General features: G+C 42.7%; 13 non-coding genes across 13 annotated transcripts; all 13 read left to right on the top strand.

The window, feature by feature from the left end:
- The first annotated feature begins 802 nt into the window (after positions 1 to 802).
- On the top strand, positions 803 to 874 carry TRNAD-GUC (transfer RNA aspartic acid (anticodon GUC)). Its single transcript has one exon. It is a non-coding gene; the product is annotated as a tRNA-Asp (tRNA).
- A 1081-nt stretch (positions 875 to 1955) lies between these two features.
- TRNAD-GUC (transfer RNA aspartic acid (anticodon GUC)) lies at positions 1956 to 2027 on the top strand. Its single transcript has one exon. It is a non-coding gene; the product is annotated as a tRNA-Asp (tRNA).
- Positions 2028 to 3108: 1081 nt separating this feature from the next.
- Positions 3109 to 3180, top strand: TRNAD-GUC (transfer RNA aspartic acid (anticodon GUC)). The gene has a single exon. It is a non-coding gene; the product is annotated as a tRNA-Asp (tRNA).
- A 1082-nt stretch (positions 3181 to 4262) lies between these two features.
- TRNAD-GUC (transfer RNA aspartic acid (anticodon GUC)) lies at positions 4263 to 4334 on the top strand. The gene has a single exon. It is a non-coding gene; the product is annotated as a tRNA-Asp (tRNA).
- Positions 4335 to 5415: 1081 nt separating this feature from the next.
- Positions 5416 to 5487, top strand: TRNAD-GUC (transfer RNA aspartic acid (anticodon GUC)). Its single transcript has one exon. It is a non-coding gene; the product is annotated as a tRNA-Asp (tRNA).
- Positions 5488 to 6568: 1081 nt separating this feature from the next.
- On the top strand, positions 6569 to 6640 carry TRNAD-GUC (transfer RNA aspartic acid (anticodon GUC)). Its single transcript has one exon. It is a non-coding gene; the product is annotated as a tRNA-Asp (tRNA).
- Positions 6641 to 7722: 1082 nt separating this feature from the next.
- TRNAD-GUC (transfer RNA aspartic acid (anticodon GUC)) lies at positions 7723 to 7794 on the top strand. Its single transcript has one exon. It is a non-coding gene; the product is annotated as a tRNA-Asp (tRNA).
- Positions 7795 to 8876: 1082 nt separating this feature from the next.
- On the top strand, positions 8877 to 8948 carry TRNAD-GUC (transfer RNA aspartic acid (anticodon GUC)). Its single transcript has one exon. It is a non-coding gene; the product is annotated as a tRNA-Asp (tRNA).
- Positions 8949 to 10030: 1082 nt separating this feature from the next.
- On the top strand, positions 10031 to 10102 carry TRNAD-GUC (transfer RNA aspartic acid (anticodon GUC)). Its single transcript has one exon. It is a non-coding gene; the product is annotated as a tRNA-Asp (tRNA).
- Positions 10103 to 11184: 1082 nt separating this feature from the next.
- TRNAD-GUC (transfer RNA aspartic acid (anticodon GUC)) lies at positions 11185 to 11256 on the top strand. The gene has a single exon. It is a non-coding gene; the product is annotated as a tRNA-Asp (tRNA).
- Positions 11257 to 12338: 1082 nt separating this feature from the next.
- TRNAD-GUC (transfer RNA aspartic acid (anticodon GUC)) lies at positions 12339 to 12410 on the top strand. The gene has a single exon. It is a non-coding gene; the product is annotated as a tRNA-Asp (tRNA).
- A 1082-nt stretch (positions 12411 to 13492) lies between these two features.
- Positions 13493 to 13564, top strand: TRNAD-GUC (transfer RNA aspartic acid (anticodon GUC)). The gene has a single exon. It is a non-coding gene; the product is annotated as a tRNA-Asp (tRNA).
- A 1070-nt stretch (positions 13565 to 14634) lies between these two features.
- TRNAD-GUC (transfer RNA aspartic acid (anticodon GUC)) lies at positions 14635 to 14706 on the top strand. The gene has a single exon. It is a non-coding gene; the product is annotated as a tRNA-Asp (tRNA).
- The last annotated feature ends 908 nt before the right edge of the window (positions 14707 to 15614 follow it).

Consider the following 15614-nt stretch of genomic DNA (forward strand, 5'->3'; position numbering starts at 1 on the left):
GTCGTCCACAGCCCGAGATATGGCTGTTTGAATGGATCCCCCTTCCCTCTAGACTGTCTCCTAATGCTGTGAAACAGCATCCTGCTGATAGGACAGAGTCAGAGGCTGGGAAGAAGCCCCACCTCAGGAGAATCGCTGCTGTTACCTCCCAGTTGTCTTATAAATCCTCATTTACATATTTAGAAAAAAGCTCATAACTTTTGAAATAATAAACGTTTTGGGACACAATTTTCACTAGTATTATCAGTGTGACAGCGCCTATCAAATTAGCTAGGAGATAGGGAAGTACAAGTGACAGAGCCTCTTTAAATAGGACGAAATTGCAGTACCAGGATTATTATCTGTCTTACAAGCAGATACATTTAGAAAAATGCTAATTTTCTCTACAATTTTCTCTACGATTCGGATTGTATCGACCACATTTTACCACTTACATAAAGTACAATGTGTCACAAGAAAACAATCTCAGAATGCTTGGATAAATAAAAGAATTCCAAAGTTATTACCACATAAAGAGAAGACAATATGTCATTGCCATATTTATTCATTTTCCTATCATAGGGGGGCACACTAATCTGTATTAGAGTTGTTGAATGGTCTCAGTGGTGTCAGATTAATAGTGAATAACGAGCACAGGGATGTGGGGGCATAGCATAGTTACCAAAACAAAGACCACTCTCGGCATCGGACACGCCATACAGACCCATTCCACATATATGCCATTTACATAATGCACTCAGGCCACACATGCGCCGCCGCTAGGCCTGCTCCACGCAACTCACACAACCGTGGTATCAGCAGGTCCCCGTTAGTATAGTGGAGAGTGTCCCCGCCTGTCACGCGGGAGACCGGGGTTCGATTCCCCGACGGGGAGAATTGTCACTTTTAGACACATCAATAACCAGAATTATAAAACAAGACTCTTTCTTTTCACTTTGGGCGGTGTAATGTTTTCTGTATGACGCTGTCCAATCAGCTTCTGCACCCTTCCCTGTCCAGCAACACAGTGTGATCTTATAGTATACAGCTTTCATTCCCAATTCTGTATTCAACTGGCTATATCTCAGGCTCTATCACAGCTAGAACTGTGATTCTACTGTCATATGAAAGATTGGAATCTCCCCTTTCATATGCACCAGAACCGCGGTTCTAGGTCGTCCACAGCCCGAGATATGGCTGTTTGAATGGATCCCCCTTCCCTCTAGACTGTCTCCTAATGCTGTGAAACAGCATCCTGCTGATAGGACAGAGTCAGAGGCTGGGAAGAAGCCCCACCTCAGGAGAATCGCTGCTGTTACCTCCCAGTTGTCTTATAAATCCTCATTTACATATTTAGAAAAAAGCTCATAACTTTTGAAATAATAAACGTTTTGGGACACAATTTTCACTAGTATTATCAGTGTGACAGCGCCTATCAAATTAGCTAGGAGATAGGGAAGTACAAGTGACAGAGCCTCTTTAAATAGGACGAAATTGCAGTACCAGGATTATTATCTGTCTTACAAGCAGATACATTTAGAAAAATGCTAATTTTCTCTACAATTTTCTCTACGATTCGGATTGTATCGACCACATTTTACCACTTACATAAAGTACAATGTGTCACAAGAAAACAATCTTAGAATGCTTGGATAAATAAAAGAATTCCAAAGTTATTACCACATAAAGAGAAGACAATATGTCATTGCCATATTTATTCATTTTCCTATCATAGGGGGGCACACTAATCTGTATTAGAGTTGTTGAATGGTCTCAGTGGTGTCAGATTAATAGTGAATAACGAGCACAGGGATGTGGGGGCATAGCATAGTTACCAAAACAAAGACCACTCTCGGCATCGGACACGCCATACAGACCCATTCCACATATATGCCATTTACATAATGCACTCAGGCCACACATGCGCCGCCGCTAGGCCTGCTCCACGCAACTCACACAGCCGTGGTATCAGCAGGTCCCCGTTAGTATAGTGGAGAGTGTCCCCGCCTGTCACGCGGGAGACCGGGGTTCGATTCCCCGACGGGGAGAATTGTCACTTTTAGACACATCAATAACCAGAATTATAAAACAAGACTCTTTCTTTTCACTTTGGGCGGTGTAATGTTTTCTGTATGACGCTGTCCAATCAGCTTCTGCACCCTTCCCTGTCCAGCAACACAGTGTGATCTTATAGTATACAGCTTTCATTCCCAATTCTGTATTCAACTGGCTATATCTCAGGCTCTATCACAGCTAGAACTGTGATTCTACTGTCATATGAAAGATTGGAATCTCCCCTTTCATATGCACCAGAACCGCGGTTCTAGGTCGTCCACAGCCCGAGATATGGCTGTTTGAATGGATCCCCCTTCCCTCTAGACTGTCTCCTAATGCTGTGAAACAGCATCCTGCTGATAGGACAGAGTCAGAGGCTGGGAAGAAGCCCCACCTCAGGAGAATCGCTGCTGTTACCTCCCAGTTGTCTTATAAATCCTCATTTACATATTTAGAAAAAAGCTCATAACTTTTGAAATAATAAACGTTTTGGGACACAATTTTCACTAGTATTATCAGTGTGACAGCGCCTATCAAATTAGCTAGGAGATAGGGAAGTACAAGTGACAGAGCCTCTTTAAATAGGACGAAATTGCAGTACCAGGATTATTATCTGTCTTACAAGCAGATACATTTAGAAAAATGCTAATTTTCTCTACAATTTTCTCTACGATTCGGATTGTATCGACCACATTTTACCACTTACATAAAGTACAATGTGTCACAAGAAAACAATCTTAGAATGCTTGGATAAATAAAAGAATTCCAAAGTTATTACCACATAAAGAGAAGACAATATGTCATTGCCATATTTATTCATTTTCCTATCATAGGGGGGCACACTAATCTGTATTAGAGTTGTTGAATGGTCTCAGTGGTGTCAGATTAATAGTGAATAACGAGCACAGGGATGTGGGGGCATAGCATAGTTACCAAAACAAAGACCACTCTCGGCATCGGACACGCCATACAGACCCATTCCACATATATGCCATTTACATAATGCACTCAGGCCACACATGCGCCGCCGCTAGGCCTGCTCCACGCAACTCACACAGCCGTGGTATCAGCAGGTCCCCGTTAGTATAGTGGAGAGTGTCCCCGCCTGTCACGCGGGAGACCGGGGTTCGATTCCCCGACGGGGAGAATTGTCACTTTTAGACACATCAATAACCAGAATTATAAAACAAGACTCTTTCTTTTCACTTTGGGCGGTGTAATGTTTTCTGTATGACGCTGTCCAATCAGCTTCTGCACCCTTCCCTGTCCAGCAACACAGTGTGATCTTATAGTATACAGCTTTCATTCCCAATTCTGTATTCAACTGGCTATATCTCAGGCTCTATCACAGCTAGAACTGTGATTCTACTGTCATATGAAAGATTGGAATCTCCCCTTTCATATGCCACCAGAACCGCGGTTCTAGGTCGTCCACAGCCCGAGATATGGCTGTTTGAATGGATCCCCCTTCCCTCTAGACTGTCTCCTAATGCTGTGAAACAGCATCCTGCTGATAGGACAGAGTCAGAGGCTGGGAAGAAGCCCCACCTCAGGAGAATCGCTGCTGTTACCTCCCAGTTGTCTTATAAATCCTCATTTACATATTTAGAAAAAAGCTCATAACTTTTGAAATAATAAACGTTTTGGGACACAATTTTCACTAGTATTATCAGTGTGACAGCGCCTATCAAATTAGCTAGGAGATAGGGAAGTACAAGTGACAGAGCCTCTTTAAATAGGACGAAATTGCAGTACCAGGATTATTATCTGTCTTACAAGCAGATACATTTAGAAAAATGCTAATTTTCTCTACAATTTTCTCTACGATTCGGATTGTATCGACCACATTTTACCACTTACATAAAGTACAATGTGTCACAAGAAAACAATCTCAGAATGCTTGGATAAATAAAAGAATTCCAAAGTTATTACCACATAAAGAGAAGACAATATGTCATTGCCATATTTATTCATTTTCCTATCATAGGGGGGCACACTAATCTGTATTAGAGTTGTTGAATGGTCTCAGTGGTGTCAGATTAATAGTGAATAACGAGCACAGGGATGTGGGGGCATAGCATAGTTACCAAAACAAAGACCACTCTCGGCATCGGACACGCCATACAGACCCATTCCACATATATGCCATTTACACAATGCACTCAGGCCACACATGCGCCGCCGCTAGGCCTGCTCCACGCAACTCACACAGCCGGGGTATCAGCAGGTCCTCGTTAGTATAGTGGAGAGTATCCCCGCCTGTCACGCGGGAGACCGGGGTTCGATTCCCCGACGGGGAGAATTGTCACTTTTAGACACATCAATAACCAGAATTATAAAACAAGACTCTTTCTTTTCACTTTGGGCGGTGTAATGTTTTCTGTATGACGCTGTCCAATCAGCTTCTGCACCCTTCCCTGTCCAGCAACACAGTGTGATCTTATAGTATACAGCTTTCATTCCCAATTCTGTATTCAACTGGCTATATCTCAGGCTCTATCACAGCTAGAACTGTGATTCTACTGTCATATGAAAGATTGGAATCTCCCCTTTCATATGCACCAGAACCGCGGTTCTAGGTCGTCCACAGCCCGAGATATGGCTGTTTGAATGGATCCCCCTTCCCTCTAGACTGTCTCCTAATGCTGTGAAACAGCATCCTGCTGATAGGACAGAGTCAGAGGCTGGGAAGAAGCCCCACCTCAGGAGAATCGCTGCTGTTACCTCCCAGTTGTCTTATAAATCCTCATTTACATATTTAGAAAAAAGCTCATAACTTTTGAAATAATAAACGTTTTGGGACACAATTTTCACTAGTATTATCAGTGTGACAGCGCCTATCAAATTAGCTAGGAGATAGGGAAGTACAAGTGACAGAGCCTCTTTAAATAGGACGAAATTGCAGTACCAGGATTATTATCTGTCTTACAAGCAGATACATTTAGAAAAATGCTAATTTTCTCTACAATTTTCTCTACGATTCGGATTGTATCGACCACATTTTACCACTTACATAAAGTACAATGTGTCACAAGAAAACAATCTCAGAATGCTTGGATAAATAAAAGAATTCCAAAGTTATTACCACATAAAGAGAAGACAATATGTCATTGCCATATTTATTCATTTTCCTATCATAGGGGGGCACACTAATCTGTATTAGAGTTGTTGAATGGTCTCAGTGGTGTCAGATTAATAGTGAATAACGAGCACAGGGATGTGGGGGCATAGCATAGTTACCAAAACAAAGACCACTCTCGGCATCGGACACGCCATACAGACCCATTCCACATATATGCCATTTACATAATGCACTCAGGCCACACATGCGCCGCCGCTAGGCCTGCTCCACGCAACTCACACAGCCGTGGTATCAGCAGGTCCCCGTTAGTATAGTGGAGAGTGTCCCCGCCTGTCACGCGGGAGACCGGGGTTCGATTCCCCGACGGGGAGAATTGTCACTTTTAGACACATCAATAACCAGAATTATAAAACAAGACTCTTTCTTTTCACTTTGGGCGGTGTAATGTTTTCTGTATGACGCTGTCCAATCAGCTTCTGCACCCTTCCCTGTCCAGCAACACAGTGTGATCTTATAGTATACAGCTTTCATTCCCAATTCTGTATTCAACTGGCTATATCTCAGGCTCTATCACAGCTAGAACTGTGATTCTACTGTCATATGAAAGATTGGAATCTCCCCTTTCATATGCACCAGAACCGCGGTTCTAGGTCGTCCACAGCCCGAGATATGGCTGTTTGAATGGATCCCCCTTCCCTCTAGACTGTCTCCTAATGCTGTGAAACAGCATCCTGCTGATAGGACAGAGTCAGAGGCTGGGAAGAAGCCCCACCTCAGGAGAATCGCTGCTGTTACCTCCCAGTTGTCTTATAAATCCTCATTTACATATTTAGAAAAAAGCTCATAACTTTTGAAATAATAAACGTTTTGGGACACAATTTTCACTAGTATTATCAGTGTGACAGCGCCTATCAAATTAGCTAGGAGATAGGGAAGTACAAGTGACAGAGCCTCTTTAAATAGGACGAAATTGCAGTACCAGGATTATTATCTGTCTTACAAGCAGATACATTTAGAAAAATGCTAATTTTCTCTACAATTTTCTCTACGATTCGGATTGTATCGACCACATTTTACCACTTACATAAAGTACAATGTGTCACAAGAAAACAATCTCAGAATGCTTGGATAAATAAAAGAATTCCAAAGTTATTACCACATAAAGAGAAGACAATATGTCATTGCCATATTTATTCATTTTCCTATCATAGGGGGGCACACTAATCTGTATTAGAGTTGTTGAATGGTCTCAGTGGTGTCAGATTAATAGTGAATAACGAGCACAGGGATGTGGGGGCATAGCATAGTTACCAAAACAAAGACCACTCTCGGCATCGGACACGCCATACAGACCCATTCCACATATATGCCATTTACATAATGCACTCAGGCCACACATGCGCCGCCGCTAGGCCTGCTCCACGCAACTCACACAGCCGTGGTATCAGCAGGTCCCCGTTAGTATAGTGGAGAGTGTCCCCGCCTGTCACGCGGGAGACCGGGGTTCGATTCCCCGACGGGGAGAATTGTCACTTTTAGACACATCAATAACCAGAATTATAAAACAAGACTCTTTCTTTTCACTTTGGGCGGTGTAATGTTTTCTGTATGACGCTGTCCAATCAGCTTCTGCACCCTTCCCTGTCCAGCAACACAGTGTGATCTTATAGTATACAGCTTTCATTCCCAATTCTGTATTCAACTGGCTATATCTCAGGCTCTATCACAGCTAGAACTGTGATTCTACTGTCATATGAAAGATTGGAATCTCCCCTTTCATATGCCACCAGAACCGCGGTTCTAGGTCGTCCACAGCCCGAGATATGGCTGTTTGAATGGATCCCCCTTCCCTCTAGACTGTCTCCTAATGCTGTGAAACAGCATCCTGCTGATAGGACAGAGTCAGAGGCTGGGAAGAAGCCCCACCTCAGGAGAATCGCTGCTGTTACCTCCCAGTTGTCTTATAAATCCTCATTTACATATTTAGAAAAAAGCTCATAACTTTTGAAATAATAAACGTTTTGGGACACAATTTTCACTAGTATTATCAGTGTGACAGCGCCTATCAAATTAGCTAGGAGATAGGGAAGTACAAGTGACAGAGCCTCTTTAAATAGGACGAAATTGCAGTACCAGGATTATTATCTGTCTTACAAGCAGATACATTTAGAAAAATGCTAATTTTCTCTACAATTTTCTCTACGATTCGGATTGTATCGACCACATTTTACCACTTACATAAAGTACAATGTGTCACAAGAAAACAATCTCAGAATGCTTGGATAAATAAAAGAATTCCAAAGTTATTACCACATAAAGAGAAGACAATATGTCATTGCCATATTTATTCATTTTCCTATCATAGGGGGGCACACTAATCTGTATTAGAGTTGTTGAATGGTCTCAGTGGTGTCAGATTAATAGTGAATAACGAGCACAGGGATGTGGGGGCATAGCATAGTTACCAAAACAAAGACCACTCTCGGCATCGGACACGCCATACAGACCCATTCCACATATATGCCATTTACATAATGCACTCAGGCCACACATGCGCCGCCGCTAGGCCTGCTCCACGCAACTCACACAGCCGTGGTATCAGCAGGTCCCCGTTAGTATAGTGGAGAGTGTCCCCGCCTGTCACGCGGGAGACCGGGGTTCGATTCCCCGACGGGGAGAATTGTCACTTTTAGACACATCAATAACCAGAATTATAAAACAAGACTCTTTCTTTTCACTTTGGGCGGTGTAATGTTTTCTGTATGACGCTGTCCAATCAGCTTCTGCACCCTTCCCTGTCCAGCAACACAGTGTGATCTTATAGTATACAGCTTTCATTCCCAATTCTGTATTCAACTGGCTATATCTCAGGCTCTATCACAGCTAGAACTGTGATTCTACTGTCATATGAAAGATTGGAATCTCCCCTTTCATATGCCACCAGAACCGCGGTTCTAGGTCGTCCACAGCCCGAGATATGGCTGTTTGAATGGATCCCCCTTCCCTCTAGACTGTCTCCTAATGCTGTGAAACAGCATCCTGCTGATAGGACAGAGTCAGAGGCTGGGAAGAAGCCCCACCTCAGGAGAATCGCTGCTGTTACCTCCCAGTTGTCTTATAAATCCTCATTTACATATTTAGAAAAAAGCTCATAACTTTTGAAATAATAAACGTTTTGGGACACAATTTTCACTAGTATTATCAGTGTGACAGCGCCTATCAAATTAGCTAGGAGATAGGGAAGTACAAGTGACAGAGCCTCTTTAAATAGGACGAAATTGCAGTACCAGGATTATTATCTGTCTTACAAGCAGATACATTTAGAAAAATGCTAATTTTCTCTACAATTTTCTCTACGATTCGGATTGTATCGACCACATTTTACCACTTACATAAAGTACAATGTGTCACAAGAAAACAATCTCAGAATGCTTGGATAAATAAAAGAATTCCAAAGTTATTACCACATAAAGAGAAGACAATATGTCATTGCCATATTTATTCATTTTCCTATCATAGGGGGGCACACTAATCTGTATTAGAGTTGTTGAATGGTCTCAGTGGTGTCAGATTAATAGTGAATAACGAGCACAGGGATGTGGGGGCATAGCATAGTTACCAAAACAAAGACCACTCTCGGCATCGGACACGCCATACAGACCCATTCCACATATATGCCATTTACATAATGCACTCAGGCCACACATGCGCCGCCGCTAGGCCTGCTCCACGCAACTCACACAGCCGTGGTATCAGCAGGTCCCCGTTAGTATAGTGGAGAGTGTCCCCGCCTGTCACGCGGGAGACCGGGGTTCGATTCCCCGACGGGGAGAATTGTCACTTTTAGACACATCAATAACCAGAATTATAAAACAAGACTCTTTCTTTTCACTTTGGGCGGTGTAATGTTTTCTGTATGACGCTGTCCAATCAGCTTCTGCACCCTTCCCTGTCCAGCAACACAGTGTGATCTTATAGTATACAGCTTTCATTCCCAATTCTGTATTCAACTGGCTATATCTCAGGCTCTATCACAGCTAGAACTGTGATTCTACTGTCATATGAAAGATTGGAATCTCCCCTTTCATATGCCACCAGAACCGCGGTTCTAGGTCGTCCACAGCCCGAGATATGGCTGTTTGAATGGATCCCCCTTCCCTCTAGACTGTCTCCTAATGCTGTGAAACAGCATCCTGCTGATAGGACAGAGTCAGAGGCTGGGAAGAAGCCCCACCTCAGGAGAATCGCTGCTGTTACCTCCCAGTTGTCTTATAAATCCTCATTTACATATTTAGAAAAAAGCTCATAACTTTTGAAATAATAAACGTTTTGGGACACAATTTTCACTAGTATTATCAGTGTGACAGCGCCTATCAAATTAGCTAGGAGATAGGGAAGTACAAGTGACAGAGCCTCTTTAAATAGGACGAAATTGCAGTACCAGGATTATTATCTGTCTTACAAGCAGATACATTTAGAAAAATGCTAATTTTCTCTACAATTTTCTCTACGATTCGGATTGTATCGACCACATTTTACCACTTACATAAAGTACAATGTGTCACAAGAAAACAATCTCAGAATGCTTGGATAAATAAAAGAATTCCAAAGTTATTACCACATAAAGAGAAGACAATATGTCATTGCCATATTTATTCATTTTCCTATCATAGGGGGGCACACTAATCTGTATTAGAGTTGTTGAATGGTCTCAGTGGTGTCAGATTAATAGTGAATAACGAGCACAGGGATGTGGGGGCATAGCATAGTTACCAAAACAAAGACCACTCTCGGCATCGGACACGCCATACAGACCCATTCCACATATATGCCATTTACACAATGCACTCAGGCCACACATGCGCCGCCGCTAGGCCTGCTCCACGCAACTCACACAGCTGGGGTATCAGCAGGTCCTCGTTAGTATAGTGGAGAGTATCCCCGCCTGTCACGCGGGAGACCGGGGTTCGATTCCCCGACGGGGAGAATTGTCACTTTTAGACACATCAATAACCAGAATTATAAAACAAGACTCTTTCTTTTCACTTTGGGCGGTGTAATGTTTTCTGTATGACGCTGTCCAATCAGCTTCTGCACCCTTCCCTGTCCAGCAACACAGTGTGATCTTATAGTATACAGCTTTCATTCCCAATTCTGTATTCAACTGGCTATATCTCAGGCTCTGTCACAGCTAGAACTGTGATTCTACTGTCATATGAAAGATTGGAATCTCCCCTTTCATATGCCACCAGAACCGCGGTTCTAGGTCGTCCACAGCCCGAGATATGGCTGTTTGAATGGATCCCCCTTCCCTCTAGACTGTCTCCTAATGCTGTGAAACAGCATCCTGCTGATAGGACAGAGTCAGAGGCTGGGAAGAAGCCCCACCTCAGGAGAATCGCTGCTGTTACCTCCCAGTTGTCTTATAAATCCTCATTTACATATTTAGAAAAAAGCTCATAACTTTTGAAATAATAAACGTTTTGGGACACAATTTTCACTAGTATTATCAGTGTGACAGCGCCTATCAAATTAGCTAGGAGATAGGGAAGTACAAGTGACAGAGCCTCTTTAAATAGGACGAAATTGCAGTACCAGGATTATTATCTGTCTTACAAGCAGATACATTTAGAAAAATGCTAATTTTCTCTACAATTTTCTCTACGATTCGGATTGTATCGACCACATTTTACCACTTACATAAAGTACAATGTGTCACAAGAAAACAATCTCAGAATGCTTGGATAAATAAAAGAATTCCAAAGTTATTACCACATAAAGAGAAGACAATATGTCATTGCCATATTTATTCATTTTCCTATCATAGGGGGGCACACTAATCTGTATTAGAGTTGTTGAATGGTCTCAGTGGTGTCAGATTAATAGTGAATAACGAGCACAGGGATGTGGGGGCATAGCATAGTTACCAAAACAAAGACCACTCTCGGCATCGGACACGCCATACAGACCCATTCCACATATATGCCATTTACATAATGCACTCAGGCCACACATGCGCCGCCGCTAGGCCTGCTCCACGCAACTCACACAGCCGTGGTATCAGCAGGTCCCCGTTAGTATAGTGGAGAGTGTCCCCGCCTGTCACGCGGGAGACCGGGGTTCGATTCCCCGACGGGGAGAATTGTCACTTTTAGACACATCAATAACCAGAATTATAAAACAAGACTCTTTCTTTTCACTTTGGGCGGTGTAATGTTTTCTGTATGACGCTGTCCAATCAGCTTCTGCACCCTTCCCTGTCCAGCAACACAGTGTGATCTTATAGTATACAGCTTTCATTCCCAATTCTGTATTCAACTGGCTATATCTCAGGCTCTATCACAGCTAGAACTGTGATTCTACTGTCATATGAAAGATTGGAATCTCCCCTTTCATATGCCACCAGAACCGCGGTTCTAGGTCGTCCACAGCCCGAGATATGGCTGTTTGAATGGATCCCCCTTCCCTCTAGACTGTCTCCTAATGCTGTGAAACAGCATCCTGCTGATAGGACAGAGTCAGAGGCTGGGAAGAAGCCCCACCTCAGGAGAATCGCTGCTGTTACCTCCCAGTTGTCTTATAAATCCTCATTTACATATTTAGAAAAAAGCTCATAACTTTTGAAATAATAAACGTTTTGGGACACAATTTTCACTAGTATTATCAGTGTGACAGCGCCTATCAAATTAGCTAGGAGATAGGGAAGTACAAGTGACAGAGCCTCTTTAAATAGGACGAAATTGCAGTACCAGGATTATTATCTGTCTTACAAGCAGATACATTTAGAAAAATGCTAATTTTCTCTACAATTTTCTCTACGATTCGGATTGTATCGACCACATTTTACCACTTACATAAAGTACAATGTGTCACAAGAAAACAATCTCAGAATGCTTGGATAAATAAAAGAATTCCAAAGTTATTACCACATAAAGAGAAGACAATATGTCATTGCCATATTTATTCATTTTCCTATCATAGGGGGGCACACTAATCTGTATTAGAGTTGTTGAATGGTCTCAGTGGTGTCAGATTAATAGTGAATAACGAGCACAGGGATGTGGGGGCATAGCATAGTTACCAAAACAAAGACCACTCTCGGCATCGGACACGCCATACAGACCCATTCCACATATATGCCATTTACACAATGCACTCAGGCCACACATGCGCCGCCGCTAGGCCTGCTCCACGCAACTCACACAGCTGGGGTATCAGCAGGTCCTCGTTAGTATAGTGGAGAGTATCCCCGCCTGTCACGCGGGAGACCGGGGTTCGATTCCCCGACGGGGAGAATTGTCACTTTTAGACACATCAATAACCAGAATTATAAAACAAGACTCTTTCTTTTCACTTTGGGCGGTGTAATGTTTTCTGTATGACGCTGTCCAATCAGCTTCTGCACCCTTCCCTGTCCAGCAACACAGTGTGATCTTATAGTATACAGCTTTCATTCCCAATTCTGTATTCAACTGGCTATATCTCAGGCTCTGTCACAGCTAGAACTGTGATTCTACTGTCATATGAAAGATTGGAATCTCCCCTTTCATATGCCACCAGAACCGCGGTTCTAGGTCGTCCACAGCCCGAGATATGGCTGTTTGAATGGATCCCCCTTCCCTCTAGACTGTCTCCTAATGCTGTGAAACAGCATCCTGCTGATAGGACAGAGTCAGAGGCTGGGAGGAAGCCCCACCTCAGGAGAATCGCTGCTGTTACCTCCCAGTTGTCTTATAAATCCTAATTTACATATTTAGAAAAAAGCTCATAACTTTTGAAATAATAAACGTTTTGGGACACAATTTTCACTAGTATTATCAGTGTGACAGCGCCTATCAAATTAGCTAGGAGATAGGGAAGTACAAGTGACAGAGCCTCTTTAAATAGGACGAAATTGCAGTACCAGGATTATTATCTGTCTTACAAGCAGATACATTTAGAAAAATGCTAATTTTCTCTACAATTTTCTCTACGATTCGGATTGTATCGACCACATTTTACCACTTACATAAAGTACAATGTGTCACAAGAAAACAATCTCAGAATGCTTGGATAAATAAAAGAATTCCAAAGTTATTACCACATAAAGAGAAGACAATATGTCATTGCCATATTTATTCATTTTCCTATCATAGGGGGGCACACTAATCTGTATTAGAGTTGTTGAATGGTCTCAGTGGTGTCAGATTAATAGTGAATAACGAGCACAGGGATGTGGGGGCATAGCATAGTTACCAAAACAAAGACCACTCTCGGCATCGGACACGCCATACAGACCCATTCCACATATATGCCATTTACACAATGCACTCAGGCCACACATGCGCCGCCGCTAGGCCTGCTCCACGCAACTCACACAGCCGGGGTATCAGCAGGTCCTCGTTAGTATAGTGGAGAGTATCCCCGCCTGTCACGCGGGAGACTGGGGTTCGATTCCCCGACGGGGAGAATTGTCACTTTTAGACACATCAATAACCAGAATTATAAAACAAGACTCTTTCTTTTCACTTTGGGCGGTGTAATGTTTTCTGTATGACGCTGTCCAATCAGCTTCTGCACCCTTCCCTGTCCAGCAACACAGTGTGATCTTATAGTATACAGCTTTCATTCCCAATTCTGTATTCAACTGGCTATATCTCAGGCTTTGTCACAGCTAGAACTGTGATTCTACTGTCATATGAAAGATTGGAATCTCCCCTTTCATATGCCACCAGAACCGCAGTTCTAGGTCGTCCACAGCCCGAGATATGGCTGTTTGAATGGATCCCCCTTCCCTCTAGACTGTCTCCTAATGCTGTGAAACAGCATCCTGCTGATAGGACAGAGTCAGAGGCTGGGAGGAAGCCCCACCTTAGGAGAATCGCTGCTGTTACCTCCCAGTTGTCTTATAAATCCTCATTTACATATTTAGAAAAAAGCTCATAACTTTTGAAATAATAAACGTTTTGGGACACAATTTTCACTAGTATTATCAGTGTGACAGCGCCTATCAAATTAGCTAGGAGATAGGGAAGTACAAGTGACAGAGCCTCTTTAAATAGGACGAAATTGCAGTACCAGGATTATTATCTGTCTTACAAGCAGATACATTTAGAAAAATGCTAATTTTCTCTACGATTCGGATTGTATCGACCACATTTTACCACTTACATAAAGTACAATGTGTCACAAGAAAACAATCTCAGAATGCTTGGATAAATAAAAGAATTCCAAAGTTATTACCACATAAAGAGAAGACAATATGTCATTGCCATATTTATTCATTTTCCTATCATAGGGGGGCACACTAATCTGTATTAGAGTTGTTGAATGGTCTCAGTGGTGTCAGATTAATAGTGAATAACGAGCACAGGGATGTGGGGGCATAGCATAGTTACCAAAACAAAGACCACTCTCGGCATCGGACACGCCATACAGACCCATTCCACATATATGCCATTTACACAATGCACTCAGGCCACACATGCGCCGCCGCTAGGCCTGCTCCACGCAACTCACACAGCCGGGGTATCAGCAGGTCCTCGTTAGTATAGTGGAGAGTATCCCCGCCTGTCACGCGGGAGACCGGGGTTCGATTCCCCGACGGGGAGAATTGTCACTTTTAGACACATCAATAACCAGAATAATAAAACAAGACTCTTTCTTTTCACTTTGGGCGGTGTAATGTTTTCTGTATGACGCTGTCCAATCAGCTTCTGCACCCTTCCCTGTCCAGCAACACAGTGTGATCTTATAGTATACAGCTTTCATTCCCAATTCTGTATTCAACTGGCTATATCTCAGGCTCTGTCACAGCTAGAACTGTGATTCTACTGTCATATGAAAGATTGGAATCTCCCCTTTCATATGCCACCAGAACCGCGGTTCTAGGTCGTCCACAGCCCGAGATATGGCTGTTTGAATGGATCCCCCTTCCCTCTAGACTGTCTCCTAATGCTGTGAAACAGCATCCTGCTGATAGGACAGAGTCAGAGGCTGGGAGGAAGCCCCACCTCAGGAGAATCGCTGCTGTTACCTCCCAGTTGTCTTATAAATCCTCATTTACATATTTAGAAAAAAGCTCATAACTTTTGAAATAATAAACGTTTTGGGACACAATTTTCACTAGTATTATCAGTGTGACAGCGCCTATCAAATTAGCTAGGAGATAGGGAAGTACAAGTGACAGAGCCTCTTTAAATAGGACGAAATTGCAGTACCAGGATTATTATCTGTCTTACAAGCAGATACATTTAGAAAAATGCTAATTTTCTCTACAATTTTCTCTACGATTCGGATTGTATCGACCACATTTTACCACTTACATAAAGTACAATGTGTCACAAGAAAACAATCTCAGAATGCTTGGATAAATAAAAGAATTCCAAAGTTATTACCACATAAAGAGAAGACAATATGTCATTGCCATATTTATTCATTTTCCTATCATAGGGGGGCACACTAATCTGTATTAGAGTTGTTGAATGGTCTCAGTGGTGTCAGATTAATAGTGAATAAC

The sequence above is a fragment of the Rhinoderma darwinii genome, chromosome 3 (genome assembly GCF_050947455.1).
Source record: "Rhinoderma darwinii isolate aRhiDar2 chromosome 3, aRhiDar2.hap1, whole genome shotgun sequence".
Classification (NCBI taxonomy): Eukaryota; Metazoa; Chordata; class Amphibia; order Anura; family Rhinodermatidae; genus Rhinoderma; species Rhinoderma darwinii.